Source organism: Sus scrofa, chromosome X (assembly GCF_054392235.1).
Source record: "Sus scrofa isolate SSC_HxYL_T2T_F1_AM1 chromosome X, Sscrofa_HxYL_maternal_Yorkshire_Landrace_v2.0, whole genome shotgun sequence".
Lineage (NCBI taxonomy): Eukaryota > Metazoa > Chordata > Mammalia > Artiodactyla > Suidae > Sus > Sus scrofa.
Genome location: NC_139401.1, coordinates 32,487,467 through 32,506,414, shown reverse-complemented (window position 1 = coordinate 32,506,414; position 18,948 = coordinate 32,487,467). Strand labels below are relative to the sequence as shown.

Below are 18,948 nucleotides of genomic sequence, written 5' to 3'. Positions count from 1 at the left end.
ATTTCTAAGGTATCTCCAAACTGTTCTCCATAGTGGTTGTCCAAATTTACCTTCCCACCAACAATGCAGGAGGGTCCCCTTTTCTCCACAGCCCCTCCAGCATTTGTTATTTGTGGACTTATTCATGATGGCCATTCTGACTGGTGTGAGGTGGTATCTCACGGTAATTTTGATTTGCATTTCTCTTATAATCAGAGATTTTGAGCATTTTGTTAAGTTTTATAGAAACAAACTAGAGGACTTTGAAATCAAACTTAGGTTTACAAAGGTGGAACCATGTAGGAGGGCGGATAAACATGAAGGATTGGATTAACACATACACTCTACTATATATAGAACAGATAACTAACAAGGACCTACTGTATAGCACATGGAGATCTACTCAATGTTCTGCAATTACCAATATGGGGGAAAAAAGGGTATATGTATATGTATAACTGAATCACTTTGCTGTAAACCTGAAGCTAAAGAGCATTGTAAACTAAATAATGCTCCAATAAATACCTCCAATAAAATTTTTAAAAGGGAGTTTAGTGCATTTTACAGATTGCTGGAAGGCTAGAAACTGGATCAGAGTGTGAGGGGTTGAATGGTAGTCAGAGGCCTGGTCATGTGCAAACTGCAGATAAAGTTTAGAGCTGTGTGTTCTGTGACAACACCACTGGAGAACCTCTCTGATGTTCTGGAAATCACTTGGGATCTGGTGCTTAATGTTTTCCAAGTTATCAACTGGCAAATTTATTTATTTATTTATTTATTTATTTATTTATTTATTTATTTATTTATTTTTGTCTTTTCTAGGGCCACTCCCGCGGCATATGGAGGTTCCCAGGCTAGGGGTCGAATCGGAGCTGTAGCCGCCGGCCTACGCCAGCCAGAGCCACAGCAACGCAGGATCCAAGCTGCGTCTGCAACCTACACCACAGCTCATGGCAACGCTGGGTCCTTAACCCACTGAGCAAGGGCGGGGATCGAACCCTCAAGCTCATGGTTCCTAGGCAGATTCATTAACCACTGTACCACGACGGGAACTCCCTGAACTGGCAAATTTAATATCTGATACATTAGGGTTCTGTGGCTTTCATTTCTGGTCACATGGGTATACTAACCATGGGAATATGCAGACAGTATTTGCCAAACTAGGATCTGATTCAAGGGATGGAAGAATTCAGGTCTGAGGAGAGGAAATTCAGTTTCTAGTCTGGGGAAGAGAGATTTGGGGAACCTCAAATCAAACTATGGTGGCAGCTACAACAGCCTGATGCTGGCCAGCTCTGAATTGTTATAGTTTTCTATTATCTACAAATCTTCATTAATGGTAAGCATGCTGACTGATACATCACACAGTGATTTAGAGATTGGAAGCTCTCCTCACACATTTTGTTTTCACAACAGCCTGGTTAGTCCGGGAGGTTTAGTTCCAATTTTATTGGTAAACAGAGATGAAGGGAGACTGAATGTCATGACCTCAAGTGCTAGAGTTGGAGAGAAAAGCCTTACCGTCTACTTCCAACCCTACCCTAGGTTGTTTTATCAGATTGTCTTATCAGCCTTAATTTTCCCCCTTATGGTCCCCTAGTTCCCATGAAGCCTAGTAAAGAGAAAAAAAAAAGAACAAGGAAATAAAATTTGGATCAATTTTTAAATTTAATTTGACTGAATCTCGTGCTGTTATCAGAAGATGTAGGTTTAAATCCTCATCATTCTAGTGTTGTTACTTTATCTTAATTTACATGATACACTCACCTCTCTCTTTCACTCTTTTCTAATCTCTTGCTTGTTTTTGGCTGTTATATATATGAGGGATTTGATGAGAAAACAGTCTCTGGTTTTCATTATTTACGTGCTAGATATGCATACTAGTGTGTATGTAGCAGAAATGAATGTTTGTCTCAAAACTCAGATGTGGAAGAAGTCTAAGTCTGGTTTTTGCTATGTTTAGGATCTGTACCCTAGATCGGCACTGTCTGAAAGAAATGCAATGTGAGCTACACATGTAATTTCAAAGTTTTTAGTAGTCAGTTTTTATTGTTTTTTTTAAATCAATGATTTTTTTGGGGGGAGGGCCACACCACAGCATATGGATGTTCCCAGGCTAGGGTTCAAACTCCCACCACAGTAGTGACCTGAGCCACTACAGTGATGACACCAGATCCTTAATCCACTGAGCCACAAGTCAAGTCAGCCACACCAACTACTCTATTAGTCCATTTTAAAAATAGAAACAAGATAAATTAATAATTGATTCTATTTACATCAATATATTTAAAATATTATTTATATGCAATCAATGTAAAAATACTAGTGAGACATTTTACATTTTAAATAAGAATGTACTACATCTTCAAATTCTGGTGGGTGTTTTACACTCACAGCACATTTGAATTCAGATGCCAGATTTTCTTTTTTTTTCTTTTTTATTTATTTATTTTTTATTGTTATTTCCCCCAACACACTTTTTTTCCCACTGTACAGCATGGGGACCCAGTTACACACACATGTATACATAATTTTTTCTCCCATTATCATGCTGTGTTGTAAGTATCTAGACATAGTTCTCAATGCTACACAGCAGGATCTCATTGCTAGTCCATTCCAAAGGCAATAGTCTGCATATCCTAACCCCAAGCACCCCATCCATCCTACTCCCTCCCCCTCTCCCCAAGCAACCACAAGTCTATTCTCCAAGTCCATGATTTTCTTTTCTATGGAGATGTTCATTTGTGCTGGATATTAGATTCCAGTTAGAAGTGATATCATATGGTATTTGTCTTTCTCTTTCTGACTTACTTCACTCAGGATGAGAGTCTCTAGTTCCATCCATGTTGCTGCAAATGGCATTATGGCATTCTTTTTTATGGCTTAGTAGTATTCCATCATGTATATATACCACATCTTCCTAATCCAATCGTCTGTCGATGGACATTTGGGTTGTTTCCATGTCTTGGCTAATGTGAATAGAGCTGCAATGAACATGCAGGTACTTATGTCTTTTTAAGGATATATGCCCAAGAGTGGGATTGCTGGGTCATATGGTAGTTCTATGTATACATTTCTAAGGTACCTCCATATTGTTCTCCATAGTGGCTGTACCAGCTTACATTCCCACCAGCATTGCAGGAGGGTTCCCTTTTCTCCAAACCCCCTCCAGCATTTGTTATTTGTGGACTTATTAATGACAGCCATTCTGACTGGTGTGAGGTGGTATCTCATGGTGGTTTTGATTTGCATTTCTTTAATAATCATTGATGTTAAGCACTGAAACTAGAACACACCCTCATGCTATGCATGAAAATAAACTCAAAATGGCTGAAAGACTTAAATTTAAGACAAGACACCATCAAACTCCTGGAAGAGAACATAGGCAAAACATTCTCTAACATCAACCTTATGAATATTTTCTCAGGTCAGTCTCCCAAAGCAACAGAAATAAGAGCAAAAATAAACCAATGGGACCTAATCAAACTGACAAGCTTTTTGCACAGCAAAGGAAACCAAAAAGAAAACAAAAAGACAACTCACAGAATGGGAGAAAATAGTTTCAAATGATGCAACTGATAAGGGCTTAATCTCTAGAATATACAAGCAATTTATACAACTCAACAGCACAAAAGCCAACAACCCAATGGAAAAATGAGCAAAAGACCTGAATAGACCTTTCTCCAAGGACGATATACAGATGGCCAAGAAGCACATGAAGAAATGCTCAACATCACTGATTATCAGATGCCAGATTTTCATGGGTTAAAGTGAATTGCTGTCCTACTAAATGAAGTTATATTTAATGAAAAAATACTTTATACTGCTTCAGTGTTAAATTAAAATGAAAACTAGGCAAAATTAAGCAGAATTAAAAATTTCACTTCCTCATTCATATTAGCTACATGGCTCATTAAATGCTCAGTAACACTCATTAGCCACAGTTGGCTGCTGTGCTGGACAACACAGATCCAAGTTATCGTTAATATTCTATGTCTTCTGGGATTTCCCAAAGTATTTAAGACTGTTCAACCTTTTTACTGTCAAACCCAAAGAAAGGTGTTGACACTTGTTGTTTCAGCAATTGCTTTTGAAAAGTTTTTCTCTCGGAGTTGAGTTGAAAATGCCTAGAATCTTCCTCTGAGGCAGACTTTAACCCACGCCCCAGGAACCACATTCAGGACAGGTTAATAAGGGTAGGCTTTTCCCATACAATGGGTCCTCCTGCTTTCATACCTGCACCTGTTGCCAATAGACATGCCCTTCCTGCTCTGGGGAAAGTTTTAGCCCATTTATGTATGTATGTGTTTACTTACAAGTATTAAATAATGTTATAATTTTAAGGTGGTAACTGACTATATAAGAAAAATTAACAATGTAGATATATTTCTAATATATCTCGAAAATTTTCAGTCCTTTTATAAGCTCAAAGCATGAGGTTAAGTTCATCCCCCAAATCTTAGGAGTTCACTGTTTTCTTTTTCTGCTAGGACCTATGGAACTACTCAGGACATTTAAAGTATTCTCTAGGAATTTCCAACAGTCTCATCCCAGTGGACCATTAGTTTAGAAATTCACTGTGACTTCTGAGTGTCCCTTGCACATTTCCTTTCTGCTTCTCTCTCAGGGTCGCAGACTTTTTTTCTCAAGATCATTTGGCTCTAATTCTTGTATGTGATTTGTTATGGTTTGCATTGTGGTTCAGGTGCTAGATGGGTATTCTTAGAAATCCCCAAATAAGCCCCTAAACACAGTGGCAATAAATCTCAGTACTAGCGCTTTTTCTGTATCTGCACTTACTTTATATATTATCCCTCCTTTTTGCCAGATTCCACACATTTAAGCAGCCAATTAGGGACTGATATGCTCCACTTTTCTCTGGAATTCTGTCTTAAAATTTCGGAGGCGGGCTGATGTAGTGCCGAGATCTAAAGACAGATATGTGCCACCTGATCTTATGCATGTGGGTCCCATAGAGACCTTGTTCCTTGTTTCCAAGACCTATACTGCTTTTTCATTCCCCTAATGTATCTGGTGATGGTGGTGGCGGTGAAGGTGATGGTTGTTTCTTCCACTATTTCATTCAATACCACACTCTTGTCTAACATTCTTTTTCTCCTTCACCTTAACTCCTCCATCCAGTTCAGGAATATATTATCTATGCTCAGAGATGGGGAAAATGGCGTGGATGTTTTACTTTATATTAAAAATGTATTTTCAATTCCTGGACTTCAGATTTTGAAAAATCAAAAATCAGGATGTTGACTATTTCTATAAGGTTATAAGCATGAGACACCCTTCTTGTTGTCTGATTAAGGACAAGGGAGTAGAGTTTCAGTATAACAAAAAATATTTTTGGGAAAAATATTGGTTAATATCTCAAAATATTATCCGACTATGCAGAAATTAACATGCACCTGCATGTTCATTGCAGCACTATTCACAATAGCCAAGACATGTAATCAACCCAAATGTCCACTGATAGATGATTGGATTAGGAAGATGTGGTATATATACATGATGGAATACTACTCAGCCATAAAAAGAATGCCATAATGCCATTTGCAGCAACATGGATGGAACTAGAGACTCTCATCCTGAGTGAAGTAAGTCAGAAAGAGAAAGGCAAATACCATATGATATCACTCATATCTGGAATCTAATATCCAGCACAAATGAAGCTTTCCATAGAAAAGAAAATCATGGACTTGGAGAATAGACTTGTGGTTGCCAAGGGGGAAAGGGTGGGACTGGGGGCACTGGGAGCTTGGGGTAAATAGAAGCAGAATATTGCCTTTGGGATAGATTAGCAATGGGATCCTGCTGTGTAGCACTGGGAACTCTGTCTAGTCACTTATGATGGAACACATGTGAGATAAAAGAATGTATTCATTTATGTGTAACTGGGTCACCATGCTGTACAGTAGAAAAAATATATATATATAAATAAATGATGATAAATAAATTAATTAAAAGATTTGATTTATTTTCAAGATCCCAAGGGATCCATCTGAACATACTTTGTATTCAGATTAAAGTTGAAATGTTGGTTGGTCAATGTCTAGCCTGGATGCATTGTTAAGCTTTCTTCTGTTAAGAATAATGTTCTTTTTTCTTGTATGATTCACTATAAAATAGCTAAAACATCAAGACTGGTGGGGGGAGGGAGAGGGAGAGGAGGAATTGAGAGAGAGAATTTGGTATCTTCCTAGAAATAATGATTTTTACCAAAAAAATTCTCGCAAGTAATTGAAAGACTAAAAAATATTTTACTTCATTTAGCATTATTATTGCCACAGTTAGCCATATTGAAGCAAAAAAAAAAAAAAAGATTCCAGGGTAACATGAACAAGATTAAAATAAAAAAAATAACTTGAATCTTGGATGGTAATTGGATGTTAATGTGTATAATGTATTTTTCCCTGGTCTTAGAAATTATTAGGAAAATGTAGGTGCTACATTAAGTAACAAATCAAATGATAACACTTCTGATATTCCAAAAATATATTCAAAGTAAACAGAAAATATACAAGACTTTTATCATTGTATTTTTCTTGGGTAATTGTCTAGCACTGAGATTTTCCACCAAGAGTATAACAATGAATGCGATTTTTAATATAAAATTTCAAGATTCTTAGAAAGTGACTTGTAACTATATAGCTTGTTGACATGGCAGGCAATTTATTTTGGTCTTGCTAAGTAATCAAAAGATATCACTGTAAACAGATACATGCAGTGCAAACATATCTGTGTTTTCAGAAAAGAATACCTCCCCTTTATTTTGTTATTTTGAGTTTTTCATCTGAATTTGGCACTTAGCTAAGATTTTGAGTCCTTGTAATATACCACAAAACAGAGTTAGTTTGTAATTACATTTGATATTATGATACTTAAAATATTTGAAATACACTATTCTTCTTAAATGCCTGCATGCTACAATTGATTTAGTATTATTGATTTTTAAGCTAGATATAAAACTTAGTGATAATTTGAGGAATGTGTTCCTACATTTTTAGTTGAAATGGTTATATGGAGATGAATAAAGCACTTAAACTTGTGGATTGAATGAGAAGTTGGGAAAGAAGGCTAATAACCACATGTGAAAATTAATGGCCTATGACACTGATCATCTTCTTCAACATCTGATCACATTTATATCAGTTTGGGGAAAAATGAGAAAGTTCAATATTTAATATTATTGAAGTACTATATGTTTCTTATTTTAAAGGTGATTAATTTCTCCAGTAATGTGTTAATATCTCACCTGTTCACCTATTTTCAGTTGTAATTTCTCAGTGCCCACTGGATGAGAAAATGTAACCTACAATCTAGGAATATGTAGCAACAGGGCTGTTGACATGTAGAGGTTAAACGGAAGCAGGGAAAGACAATAAACCACCAGGATTCTTATACTTTACATTACAATATGTATTTTTTGTAATTTGGGGGTTTATTTTATTTTGTCTTTTTAGGGCCATACCCATGGCATATGAAAGTTCCCAGGCTAGGGGTAGAATCAGAGCTGTAGCCATCCTCCTATGCCACATCCACAGCAATGGGGAATCCAAGCTGGGTCTGTAATCTACACTGAAGCTCATGGCAACACTGGATCCTTAACCCACTGAATGAGGCCAGGAATCGAACCTGAATCCTCATGGATACTAGTCAGGTTCATTACCATGAGCCACGAAGGGAACTCCTGGGGATTTATTTTTGATAAACTTTTAAGTAATTAAAGTAAGACTTTTTAAATTAAAAATTGGGTTAGAGGAAGTACAAGAATATAAAACAAAAAAATTGAGCATATTTTCCCTTCCCAAGGAAAGCCATCATTGCTATTTTGGCATATTTGGTCAGGTATCCTTCTATCTGAAATTAGCTTTGTCTCTATTTTTGTATGTGTTTATTTAACTGGATAATGCTGTATTTATAATTTCTTATCCTTTTTATTTGCTAACATACACATACTTTTATGTTATTATAGACATGCCCTAAATGTTTACATAACACCCCTTAAATGGGCATGTCGGGATTTACCAAAAAATTCCACTGAGGTTAGTCATTTATGTTATTTTTATTCCTTTACTATCCTAAATAACTCATTTGACCGTTTTGTGTATGTTTCTTTTGGACAGCTTCTAGGCCTTGAAATTATTAGATCAAATGATAATAACTTTTCAAAAAGGCTCTTTATCATGTAAATACTTAGCAAAATTGTTTTACTAATTTACACTCCCCTAAAACATAATTTGGAGTCCAGATGAATATCTCTCTTATAAACCTCTTTGTATAACCAGGTTTTTGCTTTAGAGATACTAGAACTTGAAGATAATAACAATCTTAGCATGTTTTAAAAATAATGCTGACATCATGGTCTAATACACATAATGATAAGAAAATGTTTTTAAAGTCCAGGAAGTCTACTATGTGGGTTAAACTCATAGTTTATATGTGTTACACATAAATACATAATACATATTATATATATATACATACAGTGTAATATACATCTACCTATAATATAGATCTCAATATCTATATTTTGATATATATTCATGTGTTTTTGCTCTGTTAATTTTTATATTGAGTTTCTATTGAATTAAATTCAGTTTGATTGCAAACTAAGACATATACAATAAGAATTTGAGTTTTATTGGAAATAATATATTCTGAGAGTCTAGATTCTGAGAGAGTGAGAGAGAAAGAGATTATATACTACCTGAAATGAAATTTGTTTTCCTCAAGGGAAACAATTATGGATATTGCACAGACATTTAAAGTTTCCAAGGAAATATTAGAATATTTTATTCTAAACTCTCAATTTTTATTTCTACATTTTGTGTGATGCATCAGAAAGATAGCATTATCACAGTTCCTCAATAGAGGGATCTCAATACATTTCCATTTCTTTTGTAGATTCATTTCATTTAAATTTTTTTTTATTTTTTAATTAATAATTTGGACTTTCATATAAATTTTTGAAAATAATCTAATTGTTTTATCATAATATTGTTTGCATGAGCTTTGGTAATAACAGGATTAGCTATACCAGTATTTTATCTACTGAAATGTATGAAAAAGTTATTTGTATATATTCTGTACATACAATTGGGGAGTTTAATTTTCATAAAAATAATAACCATTGTTGGTTTTTCTAGTTTTGTCTTAAAAGCCTAAGGCTTTGCAGTTGTCTGTGGTGCAGTTCCAAGATGCAAAGTCATAAACTTACCTTCCATCCTCTTTAGTAGTCTGAATATTTTGCATCCAGCCATGGGAAGCAGGCTGAAACCTCTAGTCGAAATCAAAGGTTACACCACAGGGGTGCAATATCTCTAATTTGTTTTGGAATGATGCAGTAGCTTCCCTTGACTGCTGTGATTAAATTCATTCTAGTTTGTTCATTTAATGAGAATAGCACATCTTAACCCATAGAAGATATTCCCTTTTTACGGCCCATGGCTTCAAGCACATTAACATTATTATCAAGAAATAATATTTAGTAAATGAATGCATATGAGTGGCACGAGGCTAAAATCCCCACAAATCAAGTCATAAGAGCATATTTTTTAAACTTCAGCTGATGACTTTCCAAAACACAGCAGTTTTTCAAGCATGCGTGTAGACACAGTTAAATATATACTACAAAACTAAAGGACAACTTGAACTTTAGGGGCATCACAAAGAATGCCACTCAACTGGAGAGAAAGTTTGTCACTGCAAAATCAATGGTCAAAGATATATTACCCCTGTTTGGTGGGTTTAATTATAATTTTCACACTTTTCTGCACTTGTTTTTTGAAGTGGTAGCTTAAAACAATGGTGTCTTATTACACTTTTAAAGCTAATTTGTTCTGTAGTGGGAATCTGAGGAGAAAAAGTATATTAAAAAAATGGCTTTCAAGCCATTTGGCAAAGTTTAGAGTTGTTAGAGGGGAATGTAGCTCAATAGATATTTTACCCAGCTGTGGTACGACAGGGACGAGATTCAAGTTCTGGCAACATCATCTGTCAGTTTTAGTACTTCAAGTAAATTACTCAAATTTCCTTTCTATCTCTCATCATTAAAATGAATGGTGATAAATACTATTGTCTTTGTGAATTTTGTTTGGCGAGCTTTAAACGAGCTAAGTGTCTGGCATATAGTAGGAACTCAGTAGAGGTAGCTGCTGATATAGCTTAGATTATTCAATTTATTTATAGTTAGTTATTAAATTGATTAATCAGTTATATCTTTTCTTCCCACTCAACTGTCACTTACATCTCTCTTTTGTTTTCTGTCTACGTGATTGGAAATCACCAGAATATGTCTAAAACTGTCACTGCGCCTGCTGCATTCCCTGGATGGTGTGACTGCAAAGGTTGAGCCTCTAAAGTCTCTTCAGTCCAGTCACTTCCCTGTGGCCCTCTGATTTGTCCTCAATCAGGAGTCTCACACCTTGTCCTTGCCCTGTCTTTCTTTCCGTGCATCAACAAGAATGCAATACTGTCTTTCTTTCAGGGTGTACATGTGTATAGTCAGGGTGCACATGACAAAGGAATGGTCAGGACCCAGAGGATTCAAATGCAGATTGTAGGGAGATTCCCAGAGAAGGAAGCAATTTAGGTTGGTGAGTAATTGCTGAAGCAGAAACTCAGAAGGAGATAAATACAGCCTCTAGCAAGTGAGGAAACACAACATCAAGGATGAATTAAGGAGTAAAGTATTGCATGCCAGGGTTTTCAGTAGCAGGTAATAGGAGACCAACAATATGCACTGAATTCAGGATTTTACTCTAAATTTTGATAGGCATTGATGAAGCAACAAAGAGCTTTGGAACAGTAGCAAGGGCTACAACTAAAGTATCAAGCTGAGTTTCATTCATCCTTCCAGTCATTCAAACAGCTTCTGTTGATCATATTAACCAAAATTTTAGAAACGAAGACCTGATTGAAATAAAAGGGTGTTTATTTGGAGTTTGTTGGTACTGTAACCTGGGAGACACAGATTCAAGCACTTGAATTTAAGCACTTGAATTTTGTTCCACTAGACTACAAAATGGGGGAGGCTTATAAAGCAAAAGCTTCAAGGTTACAGTTGGTTTCATGAGTTGTTTATCAAGAATTATTATTGCAGCTGGCAAGAAGTAAGCTGGCCTGTTAAGTAAGGCTTGGTTGGAGTTTGAAATGGTTGCATAGTTACAAGAGAAGACCTTGAGACCACAAGGATGCAGCTGGCAGGTGTTGTTCTGAATACAACTGGTGATGTCCTTGGGTCTGGTACAGTTCAAAAAGAAAGTTCATATTCTCAATGGTGCAGAAACGTGTTTGAGATTAGATCCTAAATGACTGCCCAACTCCATTTCTGTATTCCTGAGCTGTGATTACTCCATTATAATTTCAGTTTGTCATCAGTCACCTCCACAGAGGTGGCCAGGCACTGGCAAACCACAGAGCACTGGCATTAAAGTGGTGAAGCATCTCTGCCTTCTTGGTGGAATTTAATTCTAAAGACTTCAGTCAGGATTCTATGTCTCAGATGTGGGAGTACAAAAAGTGAAGCTGGATAATAAAGATGAGAGCAAGAGTCTAGTTGTGGTTGCCAAGGAGGTGGGGGAAGAAATGGGGTGGATGGGGAATTTGGAGTTGATGGATGCAAACTATTACATTTAGAATAGATAAGCAATGAGGTCCTACTGTACAGGACAGGGAACTATATTCAGTCTCTTGGGACAGACCAGGATGGGAGATAATATAAGAAAGCGAATGTATATATATGTATGGCTGGGTCACTATGATATACAGCAGAAATGGACTCAACACTGTAAATCAACTATACCCTAATAAAAATAAATTTAATTTTAATAAATAATACAGTTTAAATAGAGAGCTTCTGGACCAATAGCAATTTTGGCCTAGACCTTAACTTATAAGTGTAAAGGAGTGGAGAACTTTAAATTCCTTCAGGCCAGGGCCAAGGCTGGTCCTGAAATAGGGTGAAGTGGAGATAGTGGGGATGGCACATTTAAGTAACTGTGTGTAATGGTCAAGGGAACACAGAGACAAGAGGTATGGTAGACCACAACCAAGAAACTATGTACTTCTCTTTTATTTCCTTCAGATATGCTGAATTTCTCTCAAGTGCCTCTATATAGAACATCTACAGAAAAGTAAAATTAGAAATATGAAAAGTTATAACTTTTTGAAAGTATCAATTTAAGATTCAATGGAGGCCATTTTCTAACAACAAATTTAATTTGTGAAAAGTCAGTAGCATATTAACTCTAGAATGGTGATTTTTCAAAGGATATTTCTATAGTTAAAGTAAAAATTATTGAAACGGTGTCAGCTAATATCAGGCATTATGCTTTAGAAATGCACAAGAAAGAGGCAATTACTGGAGTCCAAATAAGAAACGATAGTAATAGAAAATTCAGATTTCAGTGTATGGTAAATTTAATAAATAAGCTATAAGAATGCTATTCACTGACTAAGATTGATCTTCGGCATCACATTTCAAGCACGATATATATATAATGTAATAACAACATTCTAAGCAGAATTATCCTCTTGGACTAACTCAGATCCCCTCAGTTTTTTAAATTTTTATGACTGAGACAGTGTGGATAGGTTCATGTTGCATGAGGTTCAATTGATTTATGTGCTAACTTTAGGATTCCACCATCCTGTGTATTCTTTACAATAAGCATGTTTTCTAAAAGTATTATAATTTGACATATTTGATTTGAAGATGTAATGCCGAGAACTCTGCAAGTAAGCAAAACACTTTGGAGGTCACCTTAAAAGTGGGAAGCTTTGCATGTTAAGAAAGCTGCATACACTTGCTTTTTGTTCTTTAAGTTTAGCTCAGTGAGTCCTAAACTTTGCTATGCAAGAGATGACTTACAGTATTTAAAATCTGACTGTGTATACAATATGAATGATAGAGGGATTTTCCAGACTCATTTTTTACCATATTTCATTTTTACTCTTTATGCTGACTTTGAAAAATAGCTACAGAGTAAGATTCCATTCAACTATGTTCAGAGTAACAATGTTTGATTGATTCTAACACAACTGGGTCTCATCTACAGAGAGTATACATTTATAAATATGACTGTCCAGATGCTTAAATACCTCTGTGCTAATAATAGAATCAATGTGTCTGTATTATGAAAGTAGTGGGAAATGATACTGAAAAGTAGTAGAAAATTAGGTGGCATTCAAAGGAATATAAGAAATCCTTCTTATCCAGTGTATTCAGACCTCAAACCTGTGTTCTGTTTCCATTGCAATATTCACAAGTTGGATTTGGATTAGTCTGTTATTCAGGATCCAATTAACAGACTGAAACCACTACAGTTATTTTAACATAAGAGAATTTAACATGAAGAATTACGATTTAAGTACTAGAAAACTGAAAAAATAAGAAAAGAACAGAAGTGGCAATTGCAAAGGTAGTTACCACTCCTAACAATGAGAAAACAAGGAGAAAGGATGGGAACTACTAAAACTTAGAAACTTGGAGGACTCAGACTTTACTAAGTTGGAACGCCAGCTCAGCTCCCCTCCAGGGAGGGGGCATCCATTGGTTGGTGCTGGTGTCTCTGAAATAGCAGAAGGGGCCTAATAGGACTGAGTCTCAGACCTTTGACAGCCAGTTGGTGCTGATATATCTATGGTAGGGGAGCAACTAAGCTGATTTTTTAAGTGTTGCAGGGAAAGAAGCAATCTGGATTCAACAGCAGTTACTAAAAATGAGTGCTACCATAGACGTAAGGAAGCAAGTCTGGGGCACTGCTAATAGGAACAGTTAATCCCCAGGAAGCAAATAGGAATAAGTAAAAGTCCTTTCTCCATCTTCCAGTCCTGCAGTCTACCTGTGGTGCTCCCTATTGCCAGAACCTAACAGGGAGTCAACCAGCAAAATGGAAACATAGTTTGTAGAATCTCAGCCTCAGCATAACAAAGAAAAGTATAAAAAGTTGAGGAAATGTGAACTTGAGAAAATAAATCACTAGATAACCAGTACAGGTGGTAATATTGCCAATAATTTAAAAAATAAAGTAGTTATATTAATAAATTAGCAGTTACTACATATTAGTAATAATTAAACTATTTTCACTGAATTTCAAGGATTAAAACATGAACAAGCTCAGTGTTTTAGATGAGGCATTATGTGAACACTTCATATTTCCATTAAAGTGTGGCTTTCCTTATAGCTCCTTCACCTTTGCAAAATTACTTTGTCCTCTTGAGAATGTATTTTTCAAAGTTGTGAATTATGACCTAACAAGTAATAATTTCTGCTTTCTATGAATATTTGGACATTGTGGAACTGACATTATATAATATTTAACATTTCTAACCGGAAGTGTTAAAGATATCTTCTCTAGTGATGATAAAGGATATTTATTTCTTATTTTCACAAGAGTAATTGCATAAATATTGAATATCAAATTCTTTTAGAGATAGTATTGTCTAACATTGAGTAAATGGACTCAGAAATAGTGGCTGTGTTCTCTCTACAAAAATAAAAACATCAAAAACAAAAACCTAGTTCAGAATGCTTTAAGAACTATTTGGAATGTTAACTTCAAAATATTCTAGAGCCAAGGTAAAGCCAGTGAGCTGAAATTCCTTTCGCTTCAATTGTATTATTTAGAACTAACTTCAAAGAAGAGTTTTAGTAAATGCTCAGAGTGTCTAATTGGCTCTTTTAGCTCATACAGTTCAAAGAAGTAGACTGACAGTGGCATCTACCATTCCCAGCTGTACTTACTCTAATATATTTTGCCAATTTCCTTCATGATTTCAGCTTTATGCCAGTTTGTATTCATAAGTAATTCACTCTAAGATCTTTAGCTTTTTTTAAAAAAATAATTACTTAGAACTATCAGATTTCAAGGTTGAGAGGAATCTTACTTACTCTATTTAACTCAGTCAAGTTTGACTGGGATTCTATCATGTACCTAGCATTCTTGAGTTAGAAGGAGGTGGCATTTGAATGGGAAAAATAGATACATAAAAAATAATTACCAGAGTATAAAGTATGTAAGATAACAGGGGACTATACAATGTGCTATGGGGATAGAAAGAAGAAGAAACCTTCTTTGCTTGGCTGGAAATGAGCTGGAGTTGAGTTGATCTTGATTTCGGCCTGGAAAATCAAAGGATATTGCATGCCAACATGGGCCTGACAGAACATTCGAGTCCAGCTCCCTCCAAACATTTATAAAACACCTGCTCTATGCAGACAGACTGTTAGAGGCTGCAAATACTAGGATGATATGAATAAGATCTGTTTTTGCCCTGTTGGAGATTTTAGCCTATTGGCTGATAAGGGAAATGTTGGGTACTATGAGGAAGTCACGACCCGGTTGTGGTCAGGAGCCAGTGAGTAGTTGATGTGATGGTAGTGTAGATTGTGGGTGGAAGCACTGGCCAGCAATTGAAAGGGAAGCAGGAAAAGATCGAATGGGGATAGAATGTGAATGAACAGTATGCTTCTTAATTGAAATGAATGTGTTTTTAAAAAATAGAATGATATTTTCAGATTCATTATTTGTATCTGGGGAAGATAAATGTAGTATCAGTATGTGGAGTGGATTTGGATGGGGAGAATACAGGTGGGGGAATTACCTGGGAGGCTAGTATGTGTTCTTAAGAGAAGAGGAATTCCTAAACAAAGGTAATGACTGTTGGGGTATATTCAAGAGCATTCTGACCTTCTTTCTGTCTTTCTGTAGATGAGGAAATGAAACCTTCTAGGACTTAAATGACAAGATGACATGGCTATTTGGTAAAGGAAGTGAAAGTAGAAACTAAAGGGCTTAATTTCCTGCTAAGCATTCTTTTTATAGTACTATGCCTCTTGTCTAGCCTCTTGAGCAGGAAAAGATCATTTATATTAGGAATTAACCTACCAAAAATAAAGTAAAACTGTAAACATTGAACTTCATCAAGTCATAATTTTCTTTCAAATGTGGAAAATATTGATTTATAGCAAATTAAAATGTTAGAGGTTCTTGAATTTAACTGCTCTTCATTAATTTATTCAGTAAATATTTGTTGAATGAGTCCCTATCAGTTATTATTAACTGATATCATCAACTAAGGAGATTTTAATGGTGATTTTTATACAGGAATTTCATTTAAGAAGAAGCATAAAAAAAGATGAAGCACAGAAAGAGATAATAATTCGGGCAGGGACTACAGAGGTCTCACTTTGGGGAAGATCATAGTTAAACAAGTGAATTACAAATACAAGCTGTGATGAGGGTCATGTATCCATATGTAAATGATGACCCTTTCTCCTGCAGTATTCTTTCTTTATCATCATAGTTTTTCCCAGGTCCAAGATGAGTCTGCCACAGTCACTGGCATTAACGTATATTATTTCTACCTGGATGCCCCCTGCTCTAAAATTTTTTACTAAGAGGAAGATAGCAGACTTTCAGTTATCCCTCTGGCTGAAAGAGGTATAGGGAGAATAGTTGTGAAATGTGTAGGCATTAAGAGACTTGATACACATGGATAACATAACATAAGGAATAGATTCAAGATCTTATATGAAATACAAATATTGCAGATGTATCTTGCCTTTGCCCCACCACTTTTTCTTTCATTATTAGAGGAGAAAATTAACTTTTGGTATTAAATTATTTAAAAATCAGTAGAACTTTATCATCTAATTGAGACATTGGCATGATAACTCACAACTGTATTAAACTTTTCTTAAAGTAATGAATAGAGATACTCATGTTTGTTTTGTGACCCAGCTCCAGGAAAGTCCTAATATGCTGTAAATCTATTTTAGTAGTTTCTTGTCTGAATGGATTATAATACTAATAAAAATCTCCATAGAGCTACGGTTGTATACGCTAACACTTTCCTGAAATTGAAGATTCACTTAATCCTTTTAACATGACATATTAAATACATAATGAAATAAATCTAATAATTAAATCCTACTACTAAAATGACTTATTTCTCAATCATTTTTAGTGTAGCAGTACTAAATGTACTATTAAGTTCAAATGTTTAATTAAGTTGAACGCAAACTTACTTTAATTATTCTCACATTCATCAATATCTTATTTAAATTATGGGCAGGTGATGGTGCATTTTTTAAACACACCTTCACTTCAGCCATATAAAATAAACTCTATACACTTGGGAAAATGTCATTTTGGAAGCTTTTTGTCCTCTAGTTAAACGTTCTTTCTGTATCATAATGGTCCCTATATCTGATCATCATAGATGAAAGCTTGGCCAGAGAAAGCAGTAAGTGAGTTGAAAAGTAACTCTGAATCATGCGCAATAGATAGAATATTATTGCTTATTTACTGGTTCACAAAGGTGATTGGGAGGTAATAGATACTGTCTCCCTGGTGGCATTCAGAAATATGTATAGGCATTTTTTTTTGATTGTCATAATGATTGATTGTGAGGAAATGCTATGTATGCCTAGTGGGATGAGTGAGGTATGTGAAATATCCTGCCATGTGAAGTACAAGCCTGCATGAAAATCCCCATTCAGAATACTAATGGTAACCCATGAAGAATGCTGAGCCTACTTAGGAAGAACACAGAGGCTATATGATTTAGAATTCAGGTCTTTGTTCCCAGCGCATATTCTTTCTCACTATCATCAGGTAATACACAGAAGGTATTAACCAAGATATAGAAGGGTAAATGACAGTGGAGACTTAAATTCAAAGAGGAGGTGAGGAGAAAGTAGTCCCTCTGGGAGCTAAGCAGTTGAAAGTGGATGACTGGCTTCTTATAGGAATGGACTGTTAAGTGTGAGAGGAGAGGCTGGAAGCTGGCTGCATTAGTAAATTCCCATCCCCACTAACCATTGTGCTTTAGCTCATTACCATATGCCTAGTGTCTTCTAGTAGAAATCTGATATCATTACTACTCGCATTGAGAGCATACCTATTTCAGGTTTTGGTTTTCCTGAAGCCTTTCTGGAGATGAGGATTTATGTGCAATTGATTTATTAAGGAAATGTTTCCAGGGATGACAAGTAAGTGAGCAAGGAAGTCAAACAGGAATAGGGAAAAAGTCATGCAAGGGGCAATTACAGGCAAAGTCCCAGCCTCAGGCTGATCCTACAGGGATATCCTGGGCCTAAATCATGCTTCAAGAGTTTGTTCCAACTTGAAGCAGAGGAGCTGGGCCTTCTATTCCTATACTACTCAGTCAGTGGCTTAAGACCACCCTGAGGTGACATAAACACCAAGGTACTGCCAGTTCTCTGGTCTTTTGGGCAAAGCAGCTTTAAAAACCTGAAGATAGCATCCAAAGAGATGCAGGTGCAGATTTTGGAAAAACACAGGCCACAAAAGCCAGGGGACAGGCTCACAGAAATGTTAATGGAGTCTTAGTGGATATGGATGGGGTACCCACAGTTTTTTGCTATAACCTTCAAACTAATAACTTTGACAAGATTGCATTGACCCAAACAAAGCTGATTCCATTATCTGAACAATTAATTTTAGAGTATTTTCAACTGTACTACAGCTAGAGTTAAAAGAGAAAAAAAAAAGTCCTAACATAAACAGAACAGATTCGGAATTACAATGTTACTAAAGATGATATTTGTTAAAATGTTAGCTTATTTCTTAATTTTACATTTTTATATGACAAAATAGTTTTCCAAAGGGGATATCTAATCCCATGTGCTGATGAGTTTTAAATGGTAAACAGGGCTCTCAAGGAAGAAATATTTAAAATTTTTAGTTCCTCTCAGTCAGACATATTAATCCATTTGAATTTCCCAAACCAGGCATATTAGAAGTGTAGTTTAGTTGAGTGTAGTTTTAATGATATTTCTCTGCTTACATCTGGTGGCAAGAATCTCCTAAGACTGATTCTGCAGCAGAACAATTGCTAGAGGGGAAAGGGAGGCTGTGATTACCAAATGTTGCCATTATCCACTGGCATCCCCTTGTATTTCTCTTAGTTGAATATTTGTGGCATTTG

General features: G+C 35.7%; 1 protein-coding gene across 25 annotated transcripts in view; it reads left to right on the top strand.

Moving 5' to 3' along the window:
- DMD (dystrophin) overlaps positions 1-18,948 on the top strand; it is a 2,611,869-nt gene that overhangs the window by 793,311 nt on the left and 1,799,610 nt on the right.